Genomic DNA, 12,902 nt, shown 5'->3' with positions numbered 1-12,902 from the left:
GACAAGATAACTTGAAAATGGCTCGATCAAATGCCTTGAAATTTGGCACACATATGTATACGCATATGTACAAAGCACAATAACGTTTTCAACATTGACCTTTACTGATGACGTCATCTAGGCGCCATTTTGTAAAATTTTACGAAAATCAACTCATGATCATATCTTCATAACCAAAAGCTATTTCTCATTCATATTTATTATGATCAAGGTCAATATCCGTCCGGTCAATTTCAGGTCAAAAAACGCGCGCGTGCGCGTACGTCCGCGCGTCAATGCGCGTGCAAAATTTTCAAATGCTCAAAATCGTCTCAAAATCATTTCGCATACGTTTTAGGCCATTCTAAGCATTTTATTAAAAAATCGCGTTTTCGCGCGTAAAGCTATTACGCAACATAGAATCGCCAATTTTTTTTTCTTTCATAATATTCCACATTTATTTACAATTAAATTGATACCATGTTTGTCTCTTTATGACTATTAATAATGGAATGATCGACCGTTTAACACAAGTTTCCGTGCGCGCGAGCTCTTGTAATACATAGGATATATGGGCAAAAACATGCCTAGATACAAAATCCATTGTAGCTCTTTAGGATGCAAGGTGACCCCAATTTTTTTTCATATTTTAATAGAGTATGATTTGGAGATATTTTTCATGTCTCATTTGACCCTCAATTAACTCATGACGTCATCATAATGGCCTCCGAAATCAAAATTCCAATTTGCATATTATGACGTCAGCATATTTATGGAAAATTGATTGTATCTCTGTAAATATTGATCGATTTTCTTCCAAATTTTGATTTGTTCTAGCTGAGACAATTTTTTACAAATGCAATTCCTATTATTCTTCATTTTGACAAAAGCATCATGGCGTATTTTTGCGATTAAAGGAGGCATGTTAATTTTTCACATTTTGTATTCTCCATGGACATGACTTTTTCTCAAAACATGATTCTACATTCCCGTCTTTCGCGAGCAATATCTTCTTTGTTTTAGCTTCATTTACGCTGAACTTCGAGTATGTTGTAGCTGAGACAATAGGATATCTCAAATGTGCCCTTTATTTTGTCTCGATGTTTTGTTAGATCAGCCCACCTATACTTGTTCCAAACAAGTATTACATATCTAGTTTATTTTTCTTATTTCTAACCACTTTTTTTGTGGACAAGATGACGTGAAAATGGCTCAATCAAATGCCTTCAAATTTGGCACACATATGTTACCTGGCAGTCCTTTCTCACTGAACTGACAACAAGAGGACATGGATCTCGTTTTAGGACATTCAACTGCAGTAATCAGACATATGCTTCTTCCTTCTTCCCAAGAACCTGCAAGGACTGGAACAACCTTCCACAGGACCCAGCCCAATACCACTCTCTTGACGCCTTCAAGGTCTTGACGCCTTGAGTGGGATGCAGATGTAATGTCTACAAGACTGGGAATGTTTTTTTTACTTACACATGTATATGCACCTGCACAACAAGAACAACAAGTTAAAATGTGGAATAACAGGACATGTGAAAGTCTCCACATATACACACAAAACCAGTGCGATTATCTTCATCACCATGAAGCGGCACTTAACTGGAAGAAGAAGAGGCATATGTACAAAGCACAATAACGTTTTTAACATTGACCTTCACTGATGACGTCATCTAGGCGCCATTTTGTAAATTTTTACGAATGGTCATATCTTCATAACCAAAGGTTATTTCTCATTCATATTTATTATGATCAAGGTACGCGCACGTGCGCGTATGTCCGCGCGTCAATGCGCGCGCAAAATTTTAAAATGCTCAAAATCGTCTCAAAAACATTTTGCATACGTTTAAGGCCATTCTAAGCATTTTATGAAAAATCGCGCACACGCGCATGCGCGCGCGTTTTTTGTGCGTAAAACTATTACACAACATAGAATCGCCATTTTTTTTCTTTCATAATATTCCACATATTTTTACAAACAAATTGATACCATGTTTGTCTCTTTATGACTATTAATAACGGAATGATCGACCGTTTAACATAAATTTCCGTGCGCGCGAGCTCTTGTAATACATAGCATATAAAGGCAAAAACATGCCTATACAAAATCCATCGTAGCTCTTTAGGATGTAAAATGACCCCAATTCTTTTTCATATTTTGATTGAGTATGAATCGGAGATATGATTGCGGGTCTTTTTTGACCCTCAATTAACTCATGAGGTCATTATATTGGCCTCCAAACTCAAAATTTCAATTTGCATCAGCATATTTTTAGAAAATTGATTGTATCTCTGTAAATCTTGATCGGTTTTCTTCCAAATTTCGATATATTCTAGCTGAGACAACTTTCTACAAATGCAGTGTATAACATTTTTTCATTTTGACAAATAAATCAAGGCGTATTTTTGCGATTAAAGGAGGCATGTCAATTTTTCACTTTTTGCGTGTATTCTCTATGGGACATGATTTTTTCTCAAAACTGGATTCTATATTTCCGTCTTTCGCGAGCAATATCCCCGTCGTTTTAGCTTCGTTTACGCTGAACTTTGAGTATGTTGTAGCTGAGACAATTAGCTATCTCAAATGTGCCCTTCATTTTGTCTCATATTTTAGTTGGACCAGCCCACCTATATTTGTTCCAAACAAGTATTACAAATCTAGTTATTATTATTTTAAGTAAAAAGGAGCACCTCGTACCTGAAAAGGGGCACCTGTAAGAAGGAAAAAGAGGGTATTTATTACAAAGGAAAGTGGGGCACCTATTAAGATAAGAATAGGGAAACTTATCAAAGGGCACTTATGAAAAGGGGAAGGGGCACTCATTAGAAAGAAAAAGGGGACACTTTTGGGGTACTCGAAAAAGAGGGGGAGGCACTGTGCCTCAGTGTGTGTCATAGAGCGTAGATATACTTGGAGAGTGTTCCAAAGTTTTGGGTCAGTGCTTTATCACAAAAGGTTTTTTTTTTGCTCTAGGATTGATGGTGAGAAGGTGTTGTAAGATGGCCATGGTGGGATGTAAGGTAGGAATAGGGATATCGGACAAAGGTTTAAAAAAAGATTTGAGATAAAATTGTTTAAAATTCCCATAAAGGGAACCAACCTGATTTGGGGTTCTGTTTTGGAAGCTCTGGTAGATACGGTCAGGTCGACAACCTGTTAATGATGACCTAGAGGCTGTTCACACCGCAATGAGATAGCGCGGTCTATCGGAGCACCCCTTTTTTCTAGCGCGCTAGACCACGCTATCTCTCGTGGACCACCCCCAAGAGGTGCTCCAGTGGCACTCCGTTTTGGCTCGCCGTGGCTCGCTGTTGGGCGGACCGAAACGACATTGTACCTTCCACACCGCAGAGATAGCGCGGTCTAGCGCGCTATCTCTGCCGGTGTGAACAGCCTCCTAGATGGCCTAAGTAACTTAAGTGGCCAAAGAGATTGTTAAGAAAACTTTACATGTTTTTGCCAAGCACCTTTGTCATATTTTTAATGAGTCTTTTTATTTCAGGACAACTTCCGGATCAATTAAAGTTAGTAAAAGTAATACCCCTTCATAAGAATCTCTGTAAAGAAAACAACAGAATATTATATGATTTCTATCTTGCCAATCTGTTCAAATTTTTTAGAAAAATTGGTGTACAAACGTGCTATTTTATATGCTAAACAATTGAAATTTCGTAAAAAACACTCAACATCCACGGCTCTAATTGAATGTTTAAGTTTCTAACTCATGCATTGGAAAATAAGCTAATTCCTGCTGGTACATTCCTTGATTTATCTAAAGCATTTGACTGTATTAACCATTCTATACTGTTACAAAAGCTATCGTTTTATGGCTTACGGGGTACTCCTCTCAAATGGATCAAAAATGACCTTTTGAATAGGAACCGGGTTTGTTAAATTTAATAGTGTTTGTTATCAATCACAGATCCTTTCAACAAGAGTACCCCAAGGCAGTGTTCTTGCTCCTTCATTGTTTTTGTTGTTTATAAATGATCTACACTTTGTATCAGACCAGCTAAATTAGTTTTATTTGCTGATGACACCAATATATTTAATTTCATATTGTTATCAGGGAAAACTATGCAATATTTATGAAAGTTTAAACCGAGAACTGAGTAAAGTTTGCAAATGGTTCACTGCTAATAAACTCGTTGTTAATATGTAGGAAAAACTAATTATATGGTATTCAGGAGAAGAAAGGTAGGAGGTGACTTTAATGAATTGAATGTAAAATTTGATAATGTGTTGCTCAACAGAGTTAATTCAACTAAATTTTTAGGAGTTAATATAGATGAGTCACTTTCTTGTAAAAGTCATGATTTGCATATAAATATATATATATATATATATATATATATATATATATATCTTTTGTATGTGTTTATTGTTTTTTTTTAAATTTATTATTGTATTTTAATATTGTAATTTTAAGCAGGGGATGATCCCCGATAAACCTTTGTGGTTTTCGAGCACCCCCTCTGCAGGTTTATGTTTTGTTCTAATGCTTTTCAATTTGATTTAAATTGTATTGTCTTTTCATGACTCTGTGGAAATTAATGAAATTGAAAGTGCAATATGATGAGTCTTATCTACCAATTTCTAGTTAAAGAAGTGATCAGAATCATCTTCAGATACAAAAGTTATTTTTCCACTCTTTTTTAAAATTAATTAATTTATTTATTGTCTTAATTCTATTTTTTTAAAACAGATTATTCAGCAACATATCTTGAGGTAGGCGAATCATATTTCATCAACATGGATTCCTACGAACGACTATACAATGTAACCTTGCTACAAACAAACGCTATGAAAGGATTTCGAGTTTTTTTCCAAGATTTTCTACTCTATTCTGATGCTGAAGTCAAAATAGGGACAGGTAACGATCCGTCTGACAATCAGTCTGTCATCACAACTATCCACGGATATACAAACTACGCTCATGATGTCTATGTAGATACCAATGAGATGTGGTTTGTCGCCAAAGGAGGAAAGGATAAAACCCCTGTTGTATTGGATGTTGAGATCATTTCCATTAAGCTATCAGGTGAGTGCGTGCTAATTCTTGATTTAACTTATTTGAATATAATTTGTGTTGGATATCACTGCATCGCTCAATGTTCTTCATAATCTAGTTACACCAACAATACGACCGAATCTAGACCGACTAGGGACCAAGCAAAATAATTACATCTTTATGATTATCCCAAATGGCCAATGAAATTGATGGTATGGAGTAGGTTTGAGGATAATACGACAAACATGTTACATGAAGATACACAATGTCTCCTAATGAACCAGTAGTCAAGTCAAAGAAAACCTAGTGTAATAAATGGTGAAAATGGTGAAAGCATTATGAGCTTCCAATATTTTCCATTTTCCATCTTCTACCAGCCTTTTTTTATTGTTCGAGCTCCAACATGAGCGTGTCACCAACTGTCCTGTGCGACGGGCTTTACCAATGTGATCATTACGAGGATGAATCAGCATGCGGTAAGTCAAAGAACAACTGATCATACATTTCCGATGTGCAAAACATATTTTCTTTTTACTCAGCTTTCGTGGAAGGGGGCTTTTCGGGCAAAATTATCCGACAAAATGCACACTATTTCACAACAAGCCGCCCCCCCCCAAAAAAAAAAAAAATTCTTTCTTATACAGAAAATATATAAATGTTTCCCAATTATAAAGTTTCAGCAAAAGTATACATTTGGTAGAATTAATAAATACCTTTTGAATAATATATTTTATTTCCCCCGCTGTTTTGTCCTCTTGTCGGGTTTGGTGACCCCCCCCCCCGAACCACTGCAACATACCATAACAAGTCGGTCTTATGCACAATTCAATTGTCTGCATATGAGGACAGGCCAGTCTTCAATTTTTGTGACGAACAGACATTGTTTCGTAACACAATTGTGTCGATATGACTTAAGAAGGAAAATTCCACCATTTTTAAAGGGTCGTCTGACATTACGCAATCCCGGTAAATATTATGTCACTCATTATGTTTTGTAATGTCCAGTCATAATTCCTACTAAAGAAATTTCCTGCATGGGGTTGGGGTGAAACCGACCTGACTTTGAGCTATACGGGAGTAAATCCGACAGATAAAATACAGAAAAAGTGCATCACTCATAAAACACGTTTATATAAAAATATTACATTAAAATGTGATACGATAGAATGGATACGGATTGCTTCTCAGAGTGCATTTACAATGGTATGGTGTTTACATCGCCTCTTGAATGAAATTAAAGATGACATTGCACGTAAATCAGGCGGTAAGGTGTTCAAAATGAATGAACCTTCGTACTGGAGGGATCTTTGGAAATTGTCGCTCCTCGGGTTTTTTTTTTTTAAGAGTAGGGGGTGAGCAGCGTATCTTGTATCAATAGAAACATTTCTCGGAATGATTATCTATTTCAGATACAAAGGCAAGAGATCAATTTCGATTAAAGGCCACATGTCAGATTTTTCTTAATTTTCGTGCTATGCCTACGGAAGGTGAATTTCGTGCACAATATGAATCTACATGACATTGTTTTTATAGCAGTATCTCGCTTATTTTTGCTCTATTTTGTCTCATATTTTTAGTTGGAACAGCCCATCTATACTTGTTTCAAACAAGTATTACATGGCTAGTCAGGTGGCCTGTATATAATACATCATAAATAGTGATCTGTCAAATTATGACAGGTTCAGTGACCCAATCAAAATTTTATATCAAGTGCCTCTCCAAGTTCCTCAGTCTTGAGCCATCCGTTTCAGCGTTTCATACCCTAATGCTCCACATTCTGTGATTACATCGTCTAGAAAGCCTTTACGAGGTCTTCCCCTATTCTTCTTTCCATGAATACGACCTTCTATGACTCTGAGCATCAAGCCCTCATCATGCCGCATTATGTGTCCAAGCCATTTCGTCTGTCTCTCTCTAATCGTTTGAATCAGCACCCGCTTTTCTTGAGCCCAATGCAGCACCTCTTCATTCGAAACTCTGTCCATCCAAGTCACAGCTAGTAATTTGCGCCAGCACCACATTTCGACCGCCTCCAATCGCTGCATGTCTGTTTTAGTGAGTGTCCACGTCTCCGTCCCATTCTACAGTACACTCCATACTAGAGACTTCACAAGACGCTTTCTCAGACTAAGGTCAATATTGTGGCTCATCAGGATAGCTTGTCGTTGAATGAAGGCAGCTCTTGCCAGAGCTGAGCGCAAGTTCACCTCTTTGGCAGATTTGCCATCCTCAGTCAGCCCACTACCTAGATACTTGATGTGGTTGACTTGCAATAGTCTGTTGCCATTTATCACGATAGTTATTTCTTTTGTCTTGACTTTACTTATCATCATCACCTTCGTCTTCTTCTCGTTGATTCTCATGCCATAGCTCCTGACCACTTGGTCCACCTGTGCCATCTGTCTTTGAAGACCATCGGCAGTGACAGCGAGTGTGGCCTGATCATCAGCATTCTGTACAGACTTAATTAACACTCCTCCAACGATCACTCCTTCTTCTAACATTGCCAGAGCTTCTCATACCATTGCCTCTGCATAGATATTGAAGAGAAGAGGAGACAGAAGGCACCCCTGACGTGTTCCACGTCCAATGACGGCTGGTTCAGAGACCCATCTCCAACGCGAACGCTAGCAGTCTGAGATATGTACAAGGATGCAAGCAGTCTACGTTCTTTCCAGCCAACACCAATGGCTGACAGCACCTCCATCAACCTAGTCAAATTGGCACGATCAAATGCCTTTTCGTAGTCCACAAAACAGATATATAGGTCCTGATCATGCTGTATACATCTCTCACTAAGTATTCTCATTACAGCGATTGCTTTTCGAGTACCGACCCCTTTACGACAGCCAAATTGATCAATTCCAATATAATCTTTGGACCTCGCTTCAATCCGATGGTGGAGTACCTTTTAGCAATACTTTTGAAGCATGTGATACCAGGCTGGGGGTTTGGGGAAATGGTGTAGAAAGTGGTGTTCGAAGAAAACGATTCTGAGGCTTGTTTTAAGTTCTCTATATTAGTAGATCTTCTCCCACGTTGCCTTTTTGCAGGATTCCTGTTTTGCACAGTTTGATCTTTCCATGATTGGCTTTTGAAAAAAGGCGCGAAATTCGATTGGCGTATCGTGCAGCTAATTATAATGAAATGCTGAAAAGTGTTTGAAAAGCCCAGTGTTCGCTTACCTTACGAGAAATTCCTATTCCAAAAGTGGTCACATAAATCCAAAACAAAAAACTTCTAAAAGAACAACCCAATTTCCATATGAGAAACAAAGTCAAAGATATAATCCAAGAGTAAGGCGAGAGTGCGACCTATCCGGGTAGCATATGGTGGCATATGTATGGTAGGTATATGGACAAACCACAGCAAGGTTTTCAACCTTGACCTTGACTGATAACGTCATTTAGTCGCCATTTTGTGAAATTTTCTGATAATGAACTCATGACCATATTTTCATAACGAGTCATAAAAACTGAACCAGATGTGTAACACATGAACTTAAGGTCAAGGTTCAACAAAATATGTCATTAAAATCCGCGTGCACACCATGACGCGCACGTACGCGCCCGTCAAATTTTTGAAATGCTCAAAATCATCTCAAATTCATTTTGCATATGTTTCAGGCCATTTTGAGCGTTTTATAAAAAATCGCGCACACGCGCATGCGCGCGCGTTTTTATTCGCTTTGGCCTTATGCAACATGGAATCCAATTTTTTTTTTCTTTCATGATATTCCACATTTTTTTTACACACAATTTGATACCAATTTTATCTCTTTATGACTATTAATATAGAAACGAGCGTCCGTTTAAAATAAATGTCCGTGCGCGCGAGTTCATGTTATAAATAGCATATATGAGCAAAAACATGCTCATACAAAATCCTTATAGCTCTTTGGGAATCACCCGGACCCCCATTATTTTCTTCATATTTTGATAGAATATGAGTCGGAGATATGATATCATGTCTCATTTTGCCATTAAATATATTGTGACGTCATCATAATGGTCTTGGAACTAAAAAAAAACGAATTTGCATTTTATGACGTCAGCATATTTATGGAAAATTGATTGTATCTTTGTAAATGTTGATCGATTTTCTTCCAAATTTCGATATGTCGTAGCTAAGACAATTTTTTACATGCTCTGACAAAACTTTTGTTAATTTTGATGACGTCTTCATGGTGAAAATTTTGATTAAAGGCCACATGTTAGATATTTTTTTAATTTACATGTTATACCTCAAGAAGGTTAATTTCGTTCACTACATGAATCTACATGCAAAGTTTTTTTTAGCAGTATCTCGCTTATTTTTGGTCAATTTTGTCTCAAAATTTAGTTGGATCAGCCCACCTATACTTGTTCCAAACAAGTATTACATGTCTAGTTATTATTGTCTCACTAATTTCTGGCCCGTCCTGCATTTTCTTCCGAAATGTTATCCTCCTTTGCCTCACTCAATCCATAACCTCCCTTCTTCCATATTCCACTCTACCTCTCTCTACTTCCTCCTAAACCCGCTCTCCTTTACCACTCCTTTACCCCTCCCCTTTCCCCTCTCGTTTACACTCTCTTCACCCTCTCTCTCTCTCTTTCTCTCTCTCTTTTCGCTCCTATCTTCTTTTATCTCCTCCCCGTAATCCCAATCATCCTTTTCCCCACTCTCCTTAAACTCGTGCTTCCCCCGGCTTGGTCACCCCGTCTTCTCCCTCTCGGCAAGCTCGTAGCTAGGATTTATTTAAGGGGGCGGTAGTGAGCACGCAAATAACTTACATAGCGCCAAAGCGCGCTTCCTAGGGGTGGGGGGGGGGGGGGGGGGAGGTGGGTGGGGGGGGTGACGTTTCATTAAATTATTAGAGAAACTGGAGTCGATTTGTTGTACCGTTCTCGACTCTTAATCCTTGTCTGAATTCAATCCCCCCCCCCCTCCTCCCCCTGCCGCGCGGAACGCGTAAGCTTTGATGTTTCATTAGATTATTAGAGAAAAAAGACGATTCGTTGTACCGTTCTCGACTATTCATCCTTGTTTGAATTTTTAAAAAGTGTTTTTTGCTGCTCCTTTTTTTCTTTCTACGTACTGTTACTGTTGTCTCTTCTCTCGCTTTCTTTTTACTTCTCTTCTCTCTCTTTCTTTTTATTTCTTCTCTTCTCTCTCTTTCTTTTTGCCTTCTTCTCTTCTCTCTCTTTTTGTTTTTGGTCGACGTTTTGGGGGCGTGCAACCGCCCCACCGCCCTGACTACGCGCCTGCCTCTCGATCCAAGTCCTGTCTAATCGCCTCCACCTCTCTCTCTCTCTCCCTTCTCTATGTCTGATCAATCCTGCAGCTAGTACTTCGTCCTTCATTTCCCCCTTTTCTTTGGCTCCACATCCTGCTTATCCCCTTACTTATGTAAATCCATTCCCCTTTTCACCTTTCCCCATCTTTCCCTCACAACTCTTTGCTTTCATTTTGCCCCCTCTATGTCCCCTTTTTTCTTCTGCCCCTTCTTCCTTCCACCTCCTTTCACGTACTCTCCTCATTTTCTCAACTACCCTCTTCCTCCTCTTCCCCCTTCCTCTTCACCCCAAATGCAGCTACTATAGGACAACTTGAACCACTGAATTTACAGTCGGAACAGCTCGATCTCGTTTCCCTTCCTTGCCAGTCCTCCATTTTCTCGTCCTTTCTTCATTCCTATATCCACTCTGTTCCCCCATGTTTTCTTACTCCCTCCAACCCACCTTCTATCTCTCTTCCCTCCTCTGTTGCAACCATTTGTTGGGGTTTAATTCCCATACATTAAATTAATCTACCATTTATTGCCCCCCCCCCCCCCCAGTTGTGAAATAGCCTCCCGTCCTACATCCAAAATGCTCCATCTATATCCACGTTCAAAGTAATGTTAAAAACCCATCTGCTCAAATCCATATCATGAATCGTGTCTTCTCTAAACATGTCAAATAAATAAATGATGTCGTACTATTATTTGTTATGAAATAAGTCATTAGTTAGGTTAACTTGATTCATTCATTTATCTGTAACAAATTGTAATTTTGTAACGTAACATAGCGTAACATACTGTAATTTTGTACTGAATAATATTGTGTAATCGTGGTGCTGTCGTCCCGGCTTTTATTTCGTGTAAGGACATTGCTTCACTTAATGGCTGCTGGGACAACAGCACAACAGCGCCTAGAAACAATGTATTAAGCGCGTTATAAATGTGATCTATTATTATTATTATTATTATTATAAATATCTTTTCTTACAGATTACTCATCAACATATCTTGAGGAAGGCGAATCTTATTTTATCTACAAACCGATCTCCACCTTTAACAGCCGATCGTACAAGGTAACCTTGCTACAAACAAACGCTATGAAAGGATTTCGAGTTGTGTACCAACATTCGTCTTACTACTTTCATGGTAAGGCGATGTTAGGGACCGGTAACGACCCATCTGATAGTCAGTCTGTCATCACCATTTTCAACAAAGATACAAATTACGATCAGGATGTCTATGTAAATACCAATGAGATGTGGTTTGCTGTCATAGGAACGAAGAGTACCCTCTCGCGGTTTGACATTGATGTTGAGATCATTTCCATTGACCTATCAAGTAAGTGTTTGATTATACTTGATTTGTTTTATTTGAATATAATTTATGTTGGATATCACTGCATCGCTCAATGTACTTCATAATCTAGTTACACCAACAATAAGACCGACTCCATACCGACTAGGGACCAAACAAATAATTATTTCGTTATGATTTTCCTCAATGGCCAATGAAATTCGAAGTACGGAGTCGGTTTTAGGATAATACGACAAACAGGTTATATGACGATACGCAATGTCCTCTATTGAAGCAGTAGCCAAAGAAAACTTAGTGTAATAAATGGTGATAGTATCATATTTTCCCTTTTCTATCTCCTACCAGCCTTTTTTTATTGTTCGAGCTCCAACATAAGCGTGTCAACAACTGTCCTGTGCGATGGACTTTACCACTGCGATCATTTCGAGGATGAATTGGCATGCAGTAAGTCAAAGAACAACTGATAATATATTTCCCAAGTGCAAAACATATGTTCATCTGATTCAGATTTCTCATTGCCTTTACGATTACCTTAAAGCAGTTATTAGGTGATCTGCCGCGGAACGTAGCAGTCTAGCAGAGAACCTATTGATTTCGTTTAATAGAAACTATCTTCTTTTTTTGATTTTGTAAGAATCTCCCCCTTTCTTATTGTATGAATTTTGTTCGCTTAATATCTCATGAATGACATGGTTAATGACAATGAAATTTTCATTATAATTAATGTGCCATTTGCATGATTATTGATCCTAAAGAAGTTTTTTTTTTGTATTACTGATGCGTGACGTCATCTAGTTGCTTTTTTGTTAATTTCTATCGTTGACCATATTTCTGTCATACATTGTCATTTCTGAATAATATTTGATATGCATAAACTTGCATAAATATTTGGTCACATGCTTGTCTGTGCGCGCGTAATGGCGGACGCGGGGACTTTACTCTCTCGCAAATTACATAAATCGCTACAGTTGACAAACTCCTAGTCGTATAGTAGTAGCAAAATTTCAAGTAGCGAGTTAGATCGCTACGCTCTCCTATATAAGAGCGAAATTCAAATAGTGAGTTAGATCGCTTCAGTTGGCGCTCTTCTATAAGTACTAGTAGTAGCAAAATTCAAATAGCGAGTTTAGATCGATACGGCTGCTACGCTCTCCTACTATAAGAGCGAAATTCAGTAGTCCGGTAGAAGTTTTTCAGACCTGGACAAGTTTTTAAGTACAAGGTTTTTTTGTTGATTCGTGTTTTAGATGGGTATTGAAGTAAATTCAGCTTGGTTGCCACCTTGGCAACCTTGGGCTACTTTTGTTTATTTATAGCATAATGAT

General features: G+C 38.2%; 1 long non-coding RNA gene across 7 annotated transcripts in view; it reads left to right on the top strand.

Moving 5' to 3' along the window:
* Window positions 1-12,902, top strand: part of LOC100889285 — a 92,890-nt gene that overhangs the window by 54,656 nt on the left and 25,332 nt on the right. For all 7 annotated transcript variants that reach the window (XR_004064893.1, XR_004064894.1, XR_004064892.1 and 4 more), the window contains 4 exons: window positions 4,695-5,030; window positions 5,378-5,476; window positions 11,254-11,601; window positions 11,923-12,021. This is a non-coding gene — a long non-coding RNA (uncharacterized LOC100889285). The remainder of the gene's footprint in view (window positions 1-4,694; window positions 5,031-5,377; window positions 5,477-11,253; window positions 11,602-11,922; window positions 12,022-12,902) is intronic.

This window comes from Strongylocentrotus purpuratus, unplaced genomic scaffold (genome assembly GCF_000002235.5).
Source record: "Strongylocentrotus purpuratus isolate Spur 01 unplaced genomic scaffold, Spur_5.0 spur5_scaffold_19, whole genome shotgun sequence".
NCBI classification, from domain to species: Eukaryota; Metazoa; Echinodermata; class Echinoidea; order Camarodonta; family Strongylocentrotidae; genus Strongylocentrotus; species Strongylocentrotus purpuratus.
Note: the sequence above shows the minus strand (reverse complement) of the source record. Positions and strands in the feature narration are given on the sequence as shown.